Genomic DNA, 21,603 nt, shown 5'->3' on the forward strand with positions numbered 1-21,603 from the left:
AGGACACTTTCTTTTACACAGGTCAGCACATCTCGTTCATCTGTTGCAGTTATCAGCTGTTCTGCATCTGCCTGAAGTGTCCTGTCCTTCACACTCCTTCACACTAAACACCACATCACAACAGTCAAAACGTTCTCTTACTCCCAGTCGTTAAGAGGCTGCGAAAACAAAGTTATATTATAATAATAAGTACATCCAGCCCTTCATTCCCAGCTCAGATTGACCCCAGAGTGCTAAAACAAAATTGAATTCTCAGGCTTGGTTAAGACAGGTGCAAAACAGCACAACACCGTTCTCATGAGAAAGAAGACGAAGCTAAAACAAGGTTGAATAACACATACATTCTCAGGGTGAAGTGCAAACAGCAGAAGACGAAGGTACAAATGTTTAACAGTGATAACATATATATATATATATATATAAAATCCTTAACAATTTCTTCTTTCACAGACTCGGTTTGGCGCGGCCACCTGGGGGGTGTCGGCGGGGTCCTTGGGTCCGAACAGTTTCTGGCTCCGGACCGTTTGTGCTGCTGGGAGCGCACCGTTTCACCACCTCGCCAGTCTGCGCACTCCTTTGTTATATTTTTCCACATCACTGTTATGTAATTAAATTTAGTTATCCTTTGTACCGTGCTCTGCTTATTTCATACTGGGTCCTTCAAACGCTGGTCGGTTCTCCGGGCTGCGTCCGACACATAACAAAGTGCTCACTATCACAGATTTAGACTGGTTTGTGAACAATATTTGAGGGAAATGGTGATATTGTGTATGTGGAAAAAGTTTTAGATCTTTGAGTTCATCTCATACAAAATGGGAGCAAAACCAAAAGTGTTGCGTTTATATTTTTGTTGAATGTATATATGTGTATATATATATATATATATATATATATATATCAATCAATCAATCAATTTTTTTATATAGCGCCAAATCACAACAAACAGTTGCCCCAAGGCGCTTTATATTGTAAGGCAAGGCCATACAATAATTATGTAAAACCCCAACGGTCAAAACGACCCCCTGTGAGCAAGCACTTGGCTACAGTGGGAAGGAAAAACTCCCTTTTAACAGGAAGAAACCTCCAGCAGAACCAGGCTCAGGGAGGGGCAGTCTTCTGCTGGGACTGGTTGGGGCTGAGGGAGAGAACCAGGAAAAAGACATGCTGTGGAGGGGAGCAGAGATCGATCACTAATGATTAAATGCAGAGTGGTGCATACAGAGCAAAAAGAGAAAGAAACAGTGCATCATGGGAACCCCCCAGCAGTCTAAGTCTATAGCAGCATAACTAAGGGATGGTTCAGGGTCACCTGATCCAGCCCTAACTATAAGCTTTAGCAAAAAGGAAAGTTTTAAGCCTAATCTTAAAAGTAGAGAGGGTGTCTGTCTCCCTGATCTGAATTGGGAGCTGGTTCCACAGGAGAGGAGCCTGAAAGCTGAAGGCTCTGCCTCCCATTCTACTCTTACAAACCCTAGGAACTACAAGTAAGCCTGCAGTCTGAGAGCGAAGCGCTCTATTGGGGTGATATGGTACTACGAGGTCCCTAAGATAAGATGGGACCTGATTATTCAAAACCTTATAAGTAAGAAGAAGAATTTTAAATTCTATTCTAGAATTAACAGGAAGCCAATGAAGAGAGGCCAATATGGGTGATATATATATATGGGTGTACTAAATCAGAATTGTGTAACATTATTTATGGTGTGCCACAAGGGTCGGTACTTGGACACAAACTGTTTATTTTGTATATCAATGATTTTGTGAATGTATCTAAAGTACTTGGCAGCATATTATTTGCTGATGATACAACATTATTTTACTCTGGATCAGATATACAGGAAGTAGTACAAGTGATAAATACAGAGTTGGAAAAAGTTAAACATTGGTTTGATATAAACAGATTGTCACTAAATCTTAATAAGACAAATTTCATATTATTTAATGACAGAGTGGGAAATAATGATGTGTCATTAAAAATAGATGGAATGGATGTTGTGTGGGCCGCTGAAGAGGAGGTACTGCTGGCCCACCACCACCAGTCGGCGCCCTGCTTGGAGTGCGGGCTTCAAGCATGAGAGGGCGCCGAGACAGAGTGACAGCTGTCACTCATTTACACCAGCTGTCAACAATCACCGTCATCTCTATAAAAGCCGGATCATTACTCCACCTCCTCGCCGAGAAATCTACTACCGTCGAAGGTAATCTTCTCTGCTGTATCTAACGATATTATTATCATTATTATTCTGCTTTGCAGCCGTGTTCCTGCGTCTCAGTCCCTGCTGGAGTGGTATACAGTGAGAGTCAGTGACGTCCTCGCCTCTCACTCCTCCTAAGGAAGCGACTGACAGGAGCTGCACATTTGTTCTTTATTGGAGGTGGAGGTTCTCCCTCCCGAAGGAACTAGTTCCAAGGATTACTGGGTGTGTGGATACACACTCACCTTAACTGTTTTCATCTTCTGCCAGCAGTACCAGGGTCTGCAACAGAAGACGGTGACCACCTGGGGACTCAGGACTTGGCGGCTCCGGTGTTCTTCAGGCCGTTGGTGGTGGAAGCTGTGTGGGTCCCGGCTCTCAGATCGCCAGAGAACTCCTATCTTCGAGCCTGCCCGCACGTCACCTTGTGTACAATTGGCACTATCTGTATCTGTATTTAGTTGTGCGATTCACAACATTAAATTGTTACTCTTTGTCTTATCCATTGTCCGTTCTTTTGCGCCCCCTGTTGCGGGTTCGTGTTACGACCCTTTCCCAACAGGATTTCTCGGCCATTCGTCATGGATCCCGAGGGGCGTCAACCACAGCTTGAACAGCCAATGGGAGAACAAGGAGCGCAGGCGTCAGCAGGAGGCGTGGTAAGTGATCTGCAGCAAATCCTTACCGCTTTCACTGCTCAGTTAAATCTGGTAACCGAGCAAAATGCAGTCCTCAATCGGAGGGTGGAGGCTCTCACCGCCAGAGTGGAAGCGCGCGACTCGAGCGCTGCTGCAGTGACTCCTCCTGCTGGCTCTGGGCCACGTACAGACGTTCCACTGGCCGTTCAACAAACCCCCCCACCGTCCCTTGAAGCTTACATAAGCCCTCCAGAACCGTACGGAGGCTGTGTCGAAACATGCGCAGACTTCCTAATGCAGTGTTCGCTCATTTTTTCACAGCGTCCAGTTATGTACGCATCAGATGCCAGCCGGGTGGCTTATGTGATTAATTTGCTTCGAGGTGAGGCACGCGCCTGGGCTACGGCGCTTTGGGAACAGAATTCGTGGCTCCTGACGTCATACGCTGGGTTTGTACGGGAATTCAAACAGGTGTTTGATCATCCCAACAGAGGCGAGACCGCCTCGAGCGTGCTGCTGTCAATGAGACAGGGGCGCCGAAGCGCAGCTGATTATGCAGTCGACTTCCGCATTGCGGCTGCGAGGTCCGGCTGGAATGATGTTGCGCTCCGCGCCGCCTTCATAAGCGGACTGTCTCCAGTACTGAAGGAGCATTTATTGGCTAAGGACGAACCGCAAGACTTCGATGGGCTTGTCAGTTTGGTTATACGCTTAGACAACCGGTTGAGTGAACACCGTCGGGAGCAGGCCGGGGGGCGTGGTCGGGCTCAAGCCGTCCCTCTCTCCTCCGGGTCCGAAAGGGTGTCGTCTTCCCCCCGTTCCACTGCCAGAGGGCTCCGTGTGGCAACAGCTCCCCCTGCTGACGAAGCTATGGACACGAGCAGGGCCAAATTAAAACCTAATATCAGACAAAGGAGACTGGCCCGCGGGGAGTGTTCTTTCTGTGGCTCTTGTGAGCACATGTTAAAAGACTGCCCCAAACGATCAAAACTCCAACGCCCATCCTTAGGAACTGGGTTAAGGGTGGGTCATAATATTTACACAGAGAAAACCCATAAATCAGCACGAATCCCAGTAACAGTCCTGTATGGGGATTTAACCCTTCATGCCCCAGCACTGGTAGACACGGGGTCAGAAGGGAATCTGCTGGACAGCAGATGGGCTAGGGAAGTAGGGCTTCCTCTGGTGGCCCTGCCTTCACCATTGAAGGTACGAGCACTAGATGGCACTCTACTCCCGTTGATTACACATCAGACACAGCCAGTAACCTTGGTTGTGTCTGGGAATCACAGGGAGGAGATTGTGTTTTATGTAACACCTTCTACCTCCCGAGTGATTCTGGGATTTCCATGGATGGTGAAGCACAATCCCCGGATTGATTGGCCGTCTGGGGTGGTGACGCAGTGGAGCGAAACCTGCCACCGGGAGTGTCTTGGATCCTCGGTTCCACCCGGAATTACAGCTAAAGAGGAGGTCACAGTCCCCCCCAATCTGACGGCGGTGCCCGAGGTGTACCACGATCTTTCTGACGTCTTCAGCAAAGATCTGGCACTCACTCTTCCCCCGCACCGACCGTACGATTGTGCCATCGATTTGATTCCGGGCGCTGAGTACCTGTCCAGTAGATTGTACAACCTCTCACGTCCGCAACGCGAATCGATGGAGACCTACATCCGGGACTCCTTAGCCGCCGGGTTGATTTGGAACTCCACCTCCCCGATGGGTGCGGGTTTCTTTTTTGTGGGTAAAAAAGACGGCGGACTCCGTCCATGCATTGACTACAGAGGGCTGAACGAGATTACGGTTCGCAATCGATACCCGTTGCCCCTGTTAGATTCGGTGTTCACACCCCTGCATGGAGCCAAAATGTTCACCAAACTTGATCTTAGGAATGCGTACCACCTGGTTCGGATCCGGAGGGGAGACGAATGGAAGACGGCATTTAACACCTTGTTAGGTCATTTTGAGTACCTGGTCATGCCGTTCGGTCTCACTAACGCCCCCGCGACGTTCCAAGCATTGGTTAATGACGTTTTGCGGGACTTCCTGCACCGGTTTGTCTTCGTATATCTGGATGATATACTCATCTTTTCTCCGGACCCTGAGTCTCATGTCCAGCATGTACGTCAGGTCCTGCAGCAGTTACTAGAAAACCGGTTGTTTGTGAAGGGCGAGAGTGTGAGTTCCACCGCACTTCTTTGTCCTTCCTGGGGTTCATCATCTCCTCCAACTCCGTCGCCCCGGATCCGGCCAAGGTTGCGGCGGTGAGAGATTGGCCCCAACCAACAAGCCGTAGGAAGCTGCAACAGTTCCTCGGCTTTGCAAATTTCTATCGGAGGTTCATTAAAGGGTACAGTCAGGTTGTTAGCCCCCTGACTGCCCTGACCTCCACTAAAGTCCCCTTCACTTGGTCGGATCGGTGCGAAGCCGCGTTTAGGGAGTTGAAACGCCGGTTTTCGTCTGCACCAGTTCTGGTGCAGCCTGACCCTACTCGCCAGTTCATAGTGGAGGTGGATGCCTCTGACTCAGGGATAGGAGCCGTTCTGTCCCAGAGCGGGGAGTCCAACAAGGTTCTCCATCCATGTGCCTACTTTTCCCGCAGGTTGACCCCCGCAGAACGCAACTATGACGTGGGCAATCGGGAACTCCTCGCGGTGAAGGAGGCTCTTGAAGAGTGGAGACACCTGTTGGAGGGAGCTACGGTGCCTTTCACGGTTTTCATGGACCATCGGAACCTGGAGTACATCCGGACCGCCAAGCGGCTGAACCCCAGGCAAGCCCGCTGGTCCCTGTTCTTTGGACGCTTTGACTTCCGGATCACCTACCGTCCCGGGACTAAAAACCAACGATCCGACGCACTGTCCCGGGTGCACAAAGAGGAAGCCAAGGCCGAGTTGTCAGACCCCATCGAGACCATCATTCCCGAGTCCACTGTCGTGGCCACCCTCACATGGGACGTGGAGAAAACCGTCCGGGAGGCCCTGACCAGGAACCCGGACCCGGGGAACGGTCCAAAGAACAGACTTTACGTCCCACCAGAGGCCAGGGCTGCCGTCTTGGACTTCTGCCACGGATCCAAGCTCTCCTGTCATCCCGGGGTGCGTAGGACCGTGGCAGTAGTCCAGCAGTGCTTCTGGTGGGCGTCACTGGAAGCCGACGTCCGGGACTATGTCCAGGCCTGCACCACCTGTGCCAGGGGCAAGGCGGATCATCACAAGATCAGGGGCCTCCTCCAGCCCCTGCCTGTGCCTCATCGCCCCTGGTCTCACATCGGCCTGGACTTCGTTACGGGCCTCCCGCCGTCCCAGGGTAACACAGTCATCCTCACGATAGTGGACCGGTTCTCCAAGGCGGCCCACTTCGTGGCCCTCCCGAAGCTCCCAACGGCCCAGGAGACAGCAGACCTCCTGGTCCACCATGTCGTGCGTCTGCATGGGATACCAGCAGACATCGTTTCGGATCGTGGTCCCCAGTTCTCCTCGCAAGTCTGGAGGAGTTTTTGTAAGGAACTGGGGGCCACCGTGAGTCTCTCGTCCGGGTATCACCCACAGACGAACGGCCAGGCAGAGCGGGCGAACCAGGAGTTGGAGCAGGTTCTTCGCTGCGTAACCTCCGCGCATCCGGCGGCTTGGTGTGACCATCTGGCCTGGATCGAGTACGCCCACAACAGCCAGGTCTCGTCTGCTACCGGCCTCTCCCCTTTCGAAGCGTGTTTGGGGTATCAGCCCCCTTTGTTTCCACTTGTGGAGGGAGAGGTCGGGGTCCCCTCGGTCCAGGCCCACCTGCGAAGGTGCCGCCGGGTGTGGCGGACCGCCCGTTCTGCACTGTTGCAGGCCCGGACGAGGGCTAAGGCCCATGCAGATCGCCGGCGTTCCCCAGCCCCTGCATACCAGCCTGGGCAGGAGGTGTGGTTGTCTACCAAGGACATCCCACTGCAGGTTGAATCACAGAAGCTCAAAGACCGGTTCATCGGACCCTTCTCTATACTCAAGATCCTCAGTCCGGCCGCAGTGAAGCTGAAACTCCCAGCTTCACTGCGGATTCACCCAGTTTTTCATGTCTCTAGGTTAAAGCCATACCACGCCTCACCACTCTGCACTCCTGGAGCCGTACCACCTCCTGCCCGTATCATCGACGGGGAGCCGGCATGGACTGTTCGTCGGCTCCTGGACGTCCGTCGGAAGGGCCGGGGTTTTCAATATCTGGTGGACTGGGAGGGATACGGACCCGAAGAACGCTCCTGGGTGAAGAGGAGCTTCATCCTGGACCCGGCCCTCCTGGCCGATTTCTACGCCGACACCCGGACAAGCCTGGTCGGGCGCCAGGAGGCGCCCGTTGAGGGGGGGGTCCTGTTGTGTGGGCCGCTGAAGAGGAGGTACTGCTGGCTGTGTGGGTCTTTGTCTTATCCATTGTCCGTTCTTTTGCGCCCCCTGTTGCAGGTTTGTGTTACGACCCTTTCCCAACAATGGACATACAAAGGGTAAAAGAAACGAAATTTCTAGGAGTCATGATTGATGAAGATCTTACATGGAAGTCACACATAAATTACATAAAAGGAAAAATAGTGAAAGCCATTGCTGTTTTGCATAAAGTAAAATTTTCATTAAATAGTTATGGTTTATTAACATTGTACAATTCATTGATTGTCCCATATTTAACTTATTGTGTAGAAATCTGGGGATCAACATGTACAACTTATACACAACCATTATTTATTCTGCAGAAAAGAGCTTTAAAAATGATTAGTAATAGTCGTTTTAGAGATTCGATCTAATCCATTATTCATTAAGTATAAGGTACTTAAATTTCATGATTTAGTTGATTTGAAAATATTACAAACAATGTATCAAGCTAATAAAAATACTTTACCAATAAACATTCAAAGTATGTTTGAAAAAAGAGTAAGTAGTTACAATTTGAAAGGAATAGAAGTCTTTAAAAAACCAAGATTCAGAACCAAAGTAAAGGAACGGAGTATTGCAGTGAATGGTGTAAAATTATGGAACAACCTTAACAAAGAAATCAAAGAATCAAGGTCGCTCAAATTATTTAAAAAACGTATTAAATTAGATGTATTACGTAAGTATGAAACTATGAAATAGGTCAGTGGGCTGTGACAAAGCCTAGGGTGTGATCTGTTGGTGATGTCCGGAATGTTTTGAGTTTAAAATGTAGCCTGTTAGGGATGTAATCTTTTAGATAATGGTTAAAATTCTGAAATAAGTCAGTGGTATGTGACAAGTCAAAAATGTAATCTGTTTAATAATGTTGAATAATGATACTTAAAATTGAAAGATTGTATTGTAAAAAGGGGCAGAAAATATAAGACTTGTTCTTCTCTCTGCTCCTTTTCATTCAAGGTCTTATGAATTTCATTTCTGCTTTTCTGTCTTTTTGATGTCTGTCTTTCTTGTCTTTCTGTCTTTTTGAAATGAATGAAATTTTAGACATTTATTAGGTTTACTTGTGCATAGACCTCATGCAAGATGGTTGCCGGCTGATAGGTCAGCTCCAATAGGCAGCGGCAGTCCATGAGGCGTGTACATATATAATGTCTGTGCTGGCAACAGCCAGCAAATGAGCGGATCCTCCATCAAGTGAGTAAATAGAAATCCATGGTCCGCCCTGCCTTCACTGTGCATGCATCATTTCAGAGCGTCAGCAGGGTCATTTCTGAGCATCGGGAGCAATTCACTGGTTATCACCTCATTTCTGCTTAAAACTGCACTCCAGTCATCATCTATCTCAGCACCAGATATCTGAAGCTTTTGCACAACATTTATTTCCACATAAATTCATCATTATTTCATCATAAAAGACAATTCGTCATTTTGGAGTGACAGTAGCAAAATGAGGCAAGTATCGCCTTGTTTCTGCTTAAAACTGACTTTACAATGATTTAAGAGGTTTTAATTTGTCATGTGATGAAGACAGTCAGTCTCATGCACATAGTGAAGGCAGGGCGGTCCAGTTTTTAGAGGGGATCATTTGGTCGGAGACACTGGTGTCGGTGTCAGTGGGGCTGTGTGAGTGAAAGCCGGAAGTCTGGATGTACCTCTGATGGTGTTCCTGATTGAATGAACTTCATCCAATCCAATCATAGTGCACTGTCTGCGCTTACAAATCAGCCACTTTTCATTTATGATTCAGGAATTTTCACGCTTGTGTTTACTGAGGGATTGGAAGCAGTGGAATTGCATACAGACGTTTTCTTCGTGGATGTGCAGTACGTGGTTCTGAACGAAGCCGTGGTCAATGTGGCACCTTTCCTGATCTCGTAATTTTTTTTAAAACTAACTTACTACAAAGTCAAGACTTTGTTTTAGACTTTGTGAATTTGCAGAGGACCATATATGGACTGCAACATGCTGACACACCCTCTGGGCTGGGCTTGCATGGTGACACGCCCACATGGTCTGTGGGCGAAAGGTGACACCCCCTGTCATAGCAGCAGCAGCTGCTTTCCATTTAAGGTGACAGATCCAGAAACAAGCCATTTAAATTCATTAGAAACCCAAAAATATACTAGTTAAAAAAAAAAGACGAGTATATTAGTAGAAAAGCTTTCTGATTATGCAAAACATATATTTTAAATGCTGATGAAATTTTAAACTTAAGCGAGCTGAGAAACAGACAGAACCGTCATTTTTTTTTTCTCCCATGAGACGAGGCAGTGACCTTTGACCTTTGTGTTTGAAGACTCCCATTTTACTACACTTCCTCATTCAGAGATGAAGTCGATAAAGCGCATGGAGTTGTAGCAGCGCAGCAGCTGTAGGTGCGGTTAGTGCCGGCTGACAGAGTCAGATAACGGCGCACTTCCTTATGCAAAGAGCATACAGCTTTAAAAACAATGTAACATCTTCAGGTGACTAATTAAAGATGCTGAATGTCCTCATGGCAGAACCTAAGTGTAAACACAAGACAACAGTCAAAAGAAAAAAATGAAAGGGACCAAGTTGTACAAAAATCAGATTAATGCAGATTTTCTGTATTAATGTTGCCGTCACAGAATTGTAATTCTAATCCATTACATTTGTTCTGCAAATCTGATTAGTTAATCATGTGAGATTTCCAACCATAAAATATCGCATTGACGGTGGCAAAATATTTCACATTTGATGTATTACTCCATGACCTGACCGCTTTGCTACACAGATGTCAATAATGGCGCTAGTGCAGCGATGACAATGCTGAAATGGGTCAATTTAATCTATCATACAAAAGTATTGATGTGGATTCTGATACGGAATTACTCAATGCAGTTGACGAGATGGAGAATCTGTGGGTCTGTTGCTACGGTAAGCTTCGCCGACCGAATTACTTACAGAAAAAGTAAAATGTGTTAATGTAGCCAGAAACAATTTTTTATGAGTGACCTAAGTGTAAATTACTTGGGTCAACATGATGAATTTGCGTTACTGTTACCTAATTACCATAGTTCAGGACAACTAGATTTGAAAATGTAAATGTAACCCAAATAAAAAGTAAGTTCCTTCGGCTGCTCCCTTGTTTGCGCTCGGGGTCGCCACAGCGAATCTGAGGTGGATCTGCATGTTGAATTGGTGCAGGTTTTACACCAGATGCCCTTCCTGATGCAACTCCACATTACATGGAGAAATGTGGCAGGGGTGGGATTTGAACCGGGAACCTTTCGTACAGAAACCAAGTGCACTAACCAGTTGGCCACCACCCCTGCCCTGTAAGTAGTTACAACTACTTTTAAAATAGTACAAGTACAATGTTAAGTTAACTTTGCTGTGTTGGATCAGCACAATTTATGCAGATCCACTGTAGATTTGCTATGGCGACCCCAAGTGCAAAGAAGTGAGCAGCCAAAGGGACTTACTGTTTTTTGTTACATTTACACTTATAAATCTAGTTGGCCTGACCCATGGAAATTAAATAACGGTAATGCAAATTCATTATGTTGACCCAACAAATTTACATTTCGGTCAGTCGGCAAAATTGTTTCTTGCTACGTTAACACATTTTACTTGACTTTGAGGACAATATGGGTGAGCATATCTCACCCATATTGGCCTCTCTTCATTGGCTTCCTGTTAATTCTAGAATAGAATTTAAAATTCTTCTTCTTACTTATAAGGTTTTGAATAATCAGGTCCCATCTTATCTTAGGGACCTCATAGTACCATATCACCCCAATAGAGCGCTTCGCTCTCAGACTGCAGGCTTACTTGTAGTTCCTAGGGTTTGTAAGAGTAGAATGGGAGGCAGAGCCTTCAGCTTTCAGGCTCCTCTCTTCTGGAACCAGCTCCCAATTCAGATCAGGGAGACAGACACCCTCTCTACTTTTAAGATTAGGCTTAAAACTTTCCTTTTTGCTAAAGCTTATAGTTAGGGCTGGATCAGGTGACCCTGAACCATCCCTTAGTTATGCTGCTATAGACTTAGACTGCTGGGGGGTTCCCATGATGCACTGAGTGTTTCTTTCTCTTTTTGCTCTGTATGCACCACTCTGCATTTAATCATTAGTGCTCTATCTCTGCTCCCCTCCACAGCATGTCTTTTTCCTGGTTCTCTCCCTCAGCCCCAACCAGTCCCAGCAGAAGACTGCCCCTCCCTGAGCCTGGTTCTGCTGGAGGTTTCTTCCTGTTAAAAGGGAGTTTTTCCTTCCCACTGTAGCCAAGTGCTTGCTCACAGGGGGTCGTTTTGACCGTTGGGGTTTTACATAATTATTGTATGGCTTTGCCTTGCAATGTGAAGCGCCTTGGGGCAACTGTTTGTTGTGATTTGGCGCTATATAAAAAAAATTGATTGATTGATTGACTTTCTTACTTTACATAATTTTTTATATTCACTGAGCAAGTTATTTTTTGGAGTGTGTTTCAGCTCATGACCTTCTGCTGACAGTTGCCTCTCTGTGATGTGTCATCTGGAGGAGTAAGTTCTTCTGTCAACAGATGGTAGGTTTTTTTATTTGTTAGTAGACCCAACGTTGTGTAGACCTGCATTTTATTTGCAAAGGATTATGATTATTTGAAATGAATCCTTGTGATTTTTAAAATCTGATGAAAACCCATTTGTTTCAACTGGCCTTTGACACACAGAGCTGTGACTCCCTGTGAATTCACAACTGTAATATAGTTTAGATGTACATGTTCTATTTTATGGTTGTTTTTAACTGTGTACAGCACTTTGATCAACTATGGTTGTTGTAAAGCGCTTTAGAAATAAAACTTGATTGATTGATTGATTATGCGGCTTAGCTGTAGGAAACGCTTCAACCCACTTTGAAAACATGTCAACCATCACCACACGGTATGTCTTCCCTTTAGCTCAATGAAATCCATCAATGTACGATATAGCTGTCCTTTCATACTGTACAGCACACCTGGGTCTCCTGTGACCTCAAAATCATCCAGCAACACTCAATGAGACATTTATGAGACACATGTGGGGACAACCCCATATCCAAGTGCTACTGGGTGGGGTGAGAGAATCCTGAACATCAGCCTTAATGTCATTCCAGTACATGTAACTCAAACACTGTTTTTCAGCTTCTGCTGAGATCCTGTCCCACACATCCTCAAACGTCCTGTCTGTCCCTTCAGATGCACGTGTGCAGTAATGTGTGTTATCAGTGTGACGCGTGTTGTGCACACACATTCTGCATCAATCACAGCTCCATCTGGTGTTGAGGTGCAAGAAATACACAGTCTGCACACCAGATGGGCACGTCTGGTGTGCAAACTTTAATGCGGCTTTAAGACTTTAAGGTGACTTTAATGTGGCAAAAACACTTACAATCCAGCGTCAGTGCACCATTGCCTGCACAAAATGTATGGTGGCCATCCCAGGGTGGCAGCTGTAAGCCAGGTAGGGGTCAATGAAGAATTACACAGAGGTCAAACTTTAAAAATGCTCCAATCATACTGAAAAATATACCACATTATTTGTCTAATAAAGATTTCAAAAAGATATTTTGGGCTATTTATGTCTGAATGTTATGGAGTTATGGGTTAAATTCAATTCAAACTTTATTCCAGACTCGTAGTCCATTTTAAAAGACAGACAAAACAGAGAAGAAACAATAATTATTCACAGTTTCAAAAGACAGCCATACCAGTGTTTCCACATGACTGGAATCGTATGGAGCTGAATTGCATATTTGTGAGTGCCACTATGATTTCATTTGATTTGATCATTTATTTAGTCCCCATGGGGACAATTCAGGTGCAGTCAGCAGTAAAAATTACATTACATTCATAAAACCACATCATACAAATTCATAAAAAACATAAAAACATAAAAAACATAAAAACACAGCAGAATAAATATATAAAACAAGAGCCCAAAACAAGGCTTGTCCGACGTGTTGAGTCTACAAATAAAACTGTACATCATGTTGTGTGGGTCGCCAGAAGAGGAGGTACTGCTGGCCCACCACCAGAGGGCGCCCTGCCTGAAGTGCGGGCTTCAGGCACGAGAGGGCGCTGCCGCCACGGACACAGCCAGGGGTGACAGCTGTCACTCATTATCTCTTGACAGCTGTCACCCATCTACACTACATCATCTCACTCCATAAAGACCAGACGTCGTCTCCACCTCGTTGCCGAGATATCTTCTACCTGTGAAGGTAATTCTCTGCTGTATCTAAAACTGTGTCATAAGTCTAAACTCTTTTGCAGCCGTTTTCCTGTGGTGTGCCTTATCTGCGGGATTGGCGTTTGGTGTGAACAGCGACGGCTTCGCTTCACACCCAAACCAGATAAGTGGTTTAACAGGAGCTGCACGAGTGTGTGATTAGAGGTGGAGGTGACTTTCCACCTTCTGACTGTTTTTGTTACTGGGTGTGCACACACCCACATCTCACTGTTTGTGCTCCTCACCAGCAGTACCAGATCCGACAGTCGGGGACGGTGATCACCTGGGAATTCGGAACTTGGCAGCTCCAGTATTCACCAGGTTCTGTGGTGGTGGAAATCGTGTGGTCCCGGCTCTTCTCAGGACAGACGTCTTCTATCCTCGAGCCTGCCCACACGTCACCTTGGTGTATTGACTGCTATCAGATTCTGTGATTGTCTGTATAATTGTTGTGCACATTCACAACATTAAATTGTTACCTTTTGGCTCATCTATTGACCGTTCATTTGCGCCCCCTGTTGTGGGTCCGTGTCACTACACTTTCCCCAACAGGATATCTCGGCCAACGTCATGGATCCCGAGGGGCGTCAACCATCTGTTGGACAGCCAATGGAAGAGCAGGGTGCACAGGCGTCGGCTGGAGACGTAATTGGTGAGTTGCAGCACATCCTCACCGCCTTTACCGCTCGGATGGACCTGATGACCGAGCAAAACATCATGCTTAATCACAGGATGGAGGCTCTCACCGCGCAGGTGGAAGCGCGCGCTCAGGGTGCTGCTGCAGCTCCTCCTCCTGCCGACCCGGTGCTGAATACAGACATTCCACTGGTCATTCAAGGACCCGCCCCACCATCCCCTGAAGCATACATAAGCCCCCCAGAGCCGTACGGAGGTTGTGTGGAGACGTGCGCAGACTTTCTTATACAGTGTTCGCTCGTCTTTGCACAGCGTCCCGTGATGTACGCGTCTGATGCCAGCAAGGTGGCTTACATGATTAATTTGCTTCGAGGTGAGGCATGCGCTTGGGCTACAGTGCTTTGGGAACAAAGTTCATGGCTCCTTGCCTCTTATACTAGGTTTGTGAGGGAGCTCAGAACTGTTTTTGATCACCCTAACAGAGGTGAAACCGCATCTACTGTGCTGCTGTCAATGAGACAGGGGCGCCGGAGCGCAGCCGAATATGCAGTCGACTTCCGCATCACGGCTGCGAGATCCGGCTGGAATATGACTGCGCTCCGCGCCGCCTTCATAAACGGACTGTCGTCGGTTCTGAAGGAGCACCTGGTGGCTAAGGAGGAACCGCGGGATTTGGCTGAGCTTATCGATTTGGTTATACGATTGGACAATCGGTTAGAAGAACGCCGACGGGAGCGAGGCGAAGGGCGTGGTCAGGCACAAGCCGTCCCTCTTCCTCCCGGGTCTGAAAGGGAGCCGTCTTCCCCACGCTCCACAGCCACAGCGCTCCGTGTGGCTACAGCTCCCCCTGCTGACGATGCTAGGGACACGAGCAGGGCCACATTCAGACAGAGGAGGCTGGTCCGTGGGGAGTGCTTTGTCTGCGGCTCGAGTGAGCATCAGCAGAGAGACTGCCTCAAACGGTCAAAACACAAACGCCCGCCCTTAGAGACTGGGCTGAGGGGGGGTCAAAACATTGACGTGGGTCATACACATCTTTCAACACGACTCCCAGTTACAATCCTGAGCGGGGATTTAACCCTTCAAGCCCCAGCACTGGTGGACACAGGGTCAGAAGGCAATCTGCTGGATAGCAGATGGGCAAGGGAGGTAGGGCTCCCTCTGGTGGCGCTTTCTTCGCCAGTGAAGGTGCGAGCACTAGATGGCACTCTTCTCCCTTTTATCACACACAAGACACAAGAGGTGCCATCAATCGCACCCGGCGAAGATGTCTTACATGTTTTGATGCGGTGTTGTTACAAGCAAGGTTTCTTGTCATTGAGTCAGCTCTCATTGCTTGCTCATTCTTAGTTATAAAACGTACTGCATAAAAACAGCAAAAACAGTGAGAAAGGTCCATTTCAGTTTCTACAGGAGGCAAAAGTTAAAGTTACTCCAATTTTGGTAAAACGTGATGCAAATTAATGGTTGAGTTAAAAGGATTAATAAATGGAATAGCTTTGACTGTGTTGAATGTTTGGGCTCCAAAGCAAAAGTCAAATAAGGTCAACATCCACTGGATTCTATAAGGATATGACATATTTCATACATACATCACTCTTCACACTCCTACCACCAGGCAGACGCTGTGAACTTTCTACATGCAAATTTTCTAGGGAGAATAAACAGAGTAAGAATTTCATTGTGTAGTATAACTGCCTGTTTTTACTGTGCACATGACAATAAAACACCTCAAATAAAAAACTCAATATGTTACCCACAAGCAGTGGTGGGCACACTTCCAATAATCCAATAACCGATAAATATCGAAGATAAAGTTCTCATTATCGGATTATCTTTTCAGATAAGTTTGAAAACCATTATCAGACTAATTATCTTCCAATGAATTTTTGTCTGATAATTTTTAGACCACTAACATGGTAAACAAAGGTGAACACGTGCAGTTCTACCCTCTGCAAACAGTCGAGAGCTGCACTCAACAAAAATATAAACGCAACACTTTTGGTTTTGCTCCCATTTTGTATGAGATGAACTCAAAGATCTAAAACTTTTTCCACATACACAATATCACCATTTCCCTCAAATATTGTTCACAAACCAGTCTAAATCTGTGATAGTGAGCACTTCTCCTTTGCTGAGATAATCCATCCCACCTCACAGGTGTGCCATATCAAGATGCTGATTAGACACCATGATTAGTGCACAGGTGTGCCTTAGACTGCCCACAATAAAAGGCCACTCTGAAAGGTGCAGTTTTATCACACAGCACAATGCCACAGATGTCGCAAGATTTGAGGGAGCGTGCAATTGGCATGCTGACAGCAGGAATGTCAACCAGAGCTGTTGCTCGTGTATTGAATGTTCATTTCTCTACCATAAGCCGTCTCCAAAGGCGTTTCAGAGAATTTGGCAGTACATCCAACCAGCCTCACAACCGCAGACCACGTGTAACCACACCAGCCCAGGACCTCCACATCCAGCATGTTCACCTCCAAGATCATCTGAGACCAGCCACTCGGACAGCTGCTGAAACAATCGGTTTGCATAACCAAAGAATTTCTGCACAAACTGTCAGAAACTGTCTCAGGGAAGCTCATCTGCATGCTCGTCGTCCTCATCGGGGTCTCGACATGACTCCAGTTCGTCGTCGTAACCGACTTGAGTGGGCAAATGCTCACATTCGCTGGCGTTTGGCACGTTGGAGAGGTTTTCTCTTCACGGATGAATCCCGGTTCACACTGTCCAGGGCAGATGGCAGACAGCGTGTGTGGTGTCGTGTGGGTGAGCGGTTTTCTGATGTCAGTGTTGTGGATCGAGTGGCCCATGGTGGCGGTGGGGTTATGGTATGGGCAGGCGTCTGTTATGGACGAAGAACACAGGTGCATTTTATTGATGGCATTTTGAATGCACAGAGATACCGTGACGAGATCCTGAGGCCCATTGTTGTGCCATACATCCAAGAACATCACCTCATGTTGCAGCAGGATAATGCACGGCCCCATGTTGCAAGGATCTGTACACAATTCTTGGAAGCTGAAAATGTCCCAGTTCTTGCATGGCCGGAATACTCACCGAACATGTCACCCAATGAGCATGTTTGGGATGCTCTGGACCGGCGTATACGACAGCGTGTACCAGTTCCTGCCAATATCCAGCAACTTCACACAGCCATTGAAGAGGAGTGGACCAACATTCCACAGGCCACAATTGACAACCTGATCAACTCTATGCGAAGGAGATGTGTTGCACTGCATGAGACAAATGGTGGTCACACCAGATACTGACTGGTGTCCCCCGCTAATAAAACAAAACTGCACCTTTCAGAGTGGCCTTTTATTGTGGGCAGTCTAAGGCACACCTGTGCACTAATCATGGTGTCTAATCAGCATCTTGATATGGCACACCTGTGAGGTGGGATGGATTATCTCAGCAAAGGAGAAGTGCTCACTATCACAGATTTAGACTGGTTTGTGAACAATATTTGAGGGAAATGGTGATATTGTGTATGTGGAAAACGTTTTAGATCTTTGAGTTTATCTCATACAAAATGGGAGCAAAACCAAAAGTGTTGCGTTTATATTTTTGTTGAGTATATAAGAAACCACTCTATCCTCTGCAGGCAAAGGAGAACTGATCACTAAAAAAAAAAAGAAACATTTCTTTTAACGCCATACTGATACACGGCCAATATCACCCAAGTCATCCAGAGGCATACATTTTTAACTTATGGTTCAAATTTTAACCAAACTTATTTTGGACAAGTTATTTAAATTAACATCACTTCTGAAGTTTTATAAAGTGAAAATATCAGATATATGTTTTAGTTTAAAAGTAATGCGCTAATTTTTAAAGTTTTAGTGTGGGCATGCTGTGCCCAGCAGTGCATTATGGGTAGGATAGGGTAATCTCAGTACGGTAATCTCAGTATGTTCACGACAGGAGAATGCATTTGAGACACTCTGATCAGGACAACAGCATTAAACTCTAGTGCCTAAAACTCTCGTGAATATATTCTCTGGGTTTATAGACGTTGTTTTTGTGTTTGCTTTTATTAAATTCCACACATCTTAAGACAGCTAAGCATGACAGATGGTGCAAACTAAACTCCTTCTGTGATTACAATCACTTGTTTGAAACATCATTATTATTATTATTATTATTATTTTTTAACCGCTTCATTAGCCGGTAATTTCCCCCTACTAAATTTTGTTTGAAATTTGTTTGCAGGTCTAAAATGCAGGATTGGATGCATATTAATAAATGAAATGAAGTTGACCACACAAAACATGAAATATCTTGGCTTTATCCTGTCTGCAATGAAATAAAAGTAAATCCAAGAAACATTGCTTTATTTTATTTATTTAATTTAGTATTGTCCATGCAGGTCCAAATGTTTGTGATTTGGGGTTGTGACTCTATTCTGTGTCTGTGTGGGTTGGTCATATGCTTTCAGCCTGGGCTCCTCCTTCTCTAAACTAATCAGACTGAGACACGCTGAGAGACACTTTGTCTTCTGACAACCACAAATGTGGACTAAACCAAAACAGGCACCACCAAGAAACAAGTAAGGTCATTTTAATTTAAGTTTTAATATTTTTGAGTAACATCAGCTGTCTCAAGTGTTGTAAGATGAATCCAAAGTATACATGGAAGATCTCTTAGTTCCACTGTGCAGCCCGACAGATGACCTTATCTTTTAGATGCTTTTTGTGAAATAAGAATCACTGTGTTGTTCAGAAAAAACATCATCACCTGAAACCATCATTACTTCGTTGTTGCCTCAGCAGCGACTTTCCAGTTTGCACTGAAACTCCAAGAGTGTTTTGTCACCAGAATCCACAGACTGTGAACGCTCACATCGACGCCCTGTACATTTATTACTCAATCTGATCCAACACAGCCTTCATATCATTTATAACAGAACGTTTTTATGAGTGTAATTTTTTCCACTTCCTAAATGTATTTAACAGCTATACGTGGTTAAAAAAAGTAAGAAAAAGCTTTATTTATTTTACTCCCTGGGTGGTGTAAGAAGTGTGAAATAACTGAATTTCTGGTTTGTGGAAATCAGACTTCTGCTTCCTCTGTCATCATCACACTCGTCACTACACACACACACACAAAGAGGTGGAATTAACTCTTAGATATGCAGCTGTAATTTTAACACACACAACAAAATCACTAGTTGTTAGCATTTTGTTAAACACATTGTCTGTCTATGTATCACTTTAGTATGAGTCAGAGTCAGTGCAGTTTTTAATATGGTAACAGCAAATTGCTACCCCCTTTAATTTTCCCATAAATTAAACAAAACCACCATTAGACAGACAGTGACAGTGACAAAGACAGTGAAATGTGTGTATTTAATTATAATAAAAACTGAATAAGATTATAGGAATTTAATATAAATACTGATGGCTTTTCTTTGACCCAAATACGAGGTCTGTTAGAAAACTATCCGACCTTTTTATTTTTTGCAAAAACTATATGGATTTGAATCATGTGCGCTTGCATCAGCCAAGCTTGAACCTTCGTGCGCATGCGTGAGTTTTTTCACGCCTGTCGGTTGCGTCGTTCGCCTGTGAGCACGCTTTGAGTGAGCAGTGGTCCTCCCCCTCGGCGGATTTTTATTGTGACGATTTGGAGCTTTGCTGCATCAAATGTTTCCAGAAACTGAGAGACGGCCAAGTGGACACCATTCGGAAGATTCAGACGGCTTTCAGGGACGATTCTATGGGGATCACACAGATTAAGGAGTGTTACAACCGGTTTAAAGACGGTGCACAATGGCGGAGGGTGTGCCGCGCTCCGAGCGGACATCAACAGGCTGAAATGACCAGATCATTTCCAAACTGAACACTGGAGCCGCTAATGGCACGGGACAAAAAGCAACGCCGTGATGAAGCCTCACAAGACATGTTGTGGCGTGTCCAGCTCGTGTTGGGAAGGTGTCGTAACACGGACCCACAACAGGGGGCGCTAATGAACGGACAATGGATAAGGGAAGGAGTAACAATTTAATGTTGCACAAGAACACAACGTAAAATAAACAAAGGTACTGCCAATCACACACAAGAGGATTGCGGGCAGGCTCGAAGATAGGAGACCTCAGATGAACGAAGAGCCGGGACCCACACCGCTTCTACCACCAACGGCCTGAAGAACACTGAAGCCGCCAAGCCCCGAGTCCCCAGGTGGTCTCTGTCCTCCGTTGTCGGCCCTGGTACTGCTGGCAGAAAAAACAGAAGGTAGTGAGTGTGAATCCTCACACCCAGCAACCTTGATTATTGATTCTTGTGGAGGGAGAGCCTCCACCTCCAATCATACACACGTGCAGCTCCGAAAATCCAGTCAAGGAAATACCACCAGGAAAAAACAGCTGCAAAACAGATCAGATTATTATTTGACGTATAAGTCAGCAGAGAGATTACCTTGTATCGTAGGAGATTTCTCGGCGAGGAGGTGGAGTCGCCACCCGGCCTTTATGGTGATGGTGATGATGAGATGATGAGTGACAGCTGGTGTTGAGGATGATTGACGGCTGTCACTCCCAGTGGTTCTGGCGCCCTCTTGTGCTTGAAGCCCGCACTCCAAGCAGGGCGCCATCCGGTGGTGGTGAGCCAGCAGTACCTCCTCTTCAGCGGCCCACACAACAGCTCGTCCACAATTTCTCGGATAGTCACACGACTGAAAAGCCACCGAAAGCCGTCTGAATCTTCCGAATGGTGCAAGAGCTGGACATGTTACAACATGTTCTGTGAGACCAACACGGAGGTGCTTTTGTCCCGCGCCATTAGCGGCTCCGTCCCGATGCGCGAATTCCTCTGCACATCTTTTCATGACAAAAACTCCTGTAACAGTGGAATGTGCCGAAAAAGTGCTGATGTCCACCTCTTCTGCCATTTCTGTGGTAGTCAGACGACGTCCAGGATCAACACAGCGTTCACTTTGCAAATGATCTGGTCATTTCAGCCTGTTGATCGCTGCTCGGAGCGCGGCACGCCCTCCGCCATTGTGCGCCGTCTTTAAACCGGTTGTAACACTCCTTAATCTGTGTGATCCCCATAGAATCATCCCTGAAAGCCGTCTGAATCTTCCGAATGGTGTCCACCTGGCTGTCTCTCACAGTTTCTGGAAAAATTTGATGCAGCAAAGGAGGACCACTGCTCACTCACGCCTGCTCACAGGCGAATAACGCAACCAACAGGCGTGAAAATACATGCATGCGCACGAAGGTTCAAGCTTGGCTGATGCAACCGCACATGATTCAAATCCATATGGTTTTTGCAAAAAATAAAAAGGTCGGATAGTTTTCTAACAAACCTCGTATTTCTCAGTGCAGTCTGGTGAACACAGGATATCTCAAAAAGTCATGCACGGATGTTTGCTACATGTGGTCAGTGTGTTGGCGAAGGACAGTTTAAGTTTTGGTTGTAATTAGATTTATGTGAACACATTTTGAAGGGCAAATTTGTACAGTTTAATAATAATTATAATAAACAATAATTGCATATGTGTTACATTTG

The 21,603-nt window shown here is 46.0% G+C and overlaps 1 protein-coding gene across 2 annotated transcripts in view; it reads left to right on the plus strand.

Annotated features, from left to right (window-relative positions):
• Nucleotides 1-21,603, plus strand: part of spns3 (spinster homolog 3 (Drosophila)) — a 62,237-nt gene that overhangs the window by 22,056 nt on the left and 18,578 nt on the right. The window contains exon 1 of one of the 2 annotated variants that reach the window (XM_034178988.1): nucleotides 18,576-18,641. The exons of the other annotated variant lie outside the window; for it this stretch is intronic. The gene's annotated coding sequence lies outside the window, so the exon portion shown is untranslated. Of the gene's footprint in view, nucleotides 1-18,575; nucleotides 18,642-21,603 lie in introns of those variants that run through there. 2 annotated transcript variants of the gene reach the window in all.

Source organism: Thalassophryne amazonica, chromosome 9, assembly GCF_902500255.1.
Source record: "Thalassophryne amazonica chromosome 9, fThaAma1.1, whole genome shotgun sequence".
Taxonomy (NCBI): Eukaryota; Metazoa; Chordata; class Actinopteri; order Batrachoidiformes; family Batrachoididae; genus Thalassophryne; species Thalassophryne amazonica.